Below are 918 nucleotides of genomic sequence, written 5' to 3'. Positions count from 1 at the left end.
TTTTTTTTTTTTTTTGATATGTTGTTGGAATTCGTTGGCTAGGACATTGTTGAAGATTTTTGCATCTATATTCATGAGGAATATTTGTTTGTAGTTTTCCTGTTGAGTCATGTCTTTGCCTGGTTTTGCTATCAAGGTTATGCTTGCTTCATAAAATGAATTTGGAAGATTCCATCCTTTTCTATGTTCTGGAATAGTTTGAGTAGGATTGGTGTCAGTTCTCTGAATGTTTGGTAGAATTCTCTGGTGAAACCATATGGGCTTGGACTTTTTTTTTTGTTGGAAAATTTTTTAATCACTTGTTCAATTTCTTCTTTTGTCATGGGTCTGTTCAACTTTTTCCCCTCAGTTGGTGTTAGTTTAGGTAAGTAGTGTGTTTCTAGAAATCTGTCCATTTCTTCTAGATTTTCAAACTTGTTGGAGCACAGTTCTTCATAGTATCCTGATATTATCTTTTTTATTTCAGTTGATTCTGTTGTGATGTCTTTTCCTTTTTCTTTCCTCATGGATGATGTTCTTGATGTCATCCCACAATTTCTCTGTTTTTCAGTCATTGGTGTTCAGTGCATCAAATCTATTCCTTAGATGGTCTCTACATTCAGGAGGGGTATAATAAAGGTCATATCTTGGCTCTTGTGGACTTCTTTTAATTGCCTTCAGCTTCAACTTGAACTTGGATATAAGCAGTTGATAATTTGTTCCACAATCAGCTCCTGGCCTTGTTTTGGCTGAAGATATTGAGCTTCTTCATTGCCTCTAGTCAGAGAGGTAGTCAATGTGATTCCTGTGTACTCCATCTGGTGAAATCCCCATGTATAGCCACCTCACTGATCTGCACTGAACACTTTCCCTTGTTACCCTCCCAAGAGGGACCAGGTCTCCGGGAGCTAGGTAAGCACGGGTGGGCTTGTGCTTAGT

This window comes from Orycteropus afer, unplaced genomic scaffold (genome assembly GCF_000298275.1).
Source record: "Orycteropus afer afer isolate SDZICR_OR568_19922 unplaced genomic scaffold, OryAfe1.0 scaffold00271, whole genome shotgun sequence".
NCBI classification, from domain to species: domain Eukaryota; kingdom Metazoa; phylum Chordata; class Mammalia; order Tubulidentata; family Orycteropodidae; genus Orycteropus; species Orycteropus afer.
Note: the sequence above shows the minus strand (reverse complement) of the source record.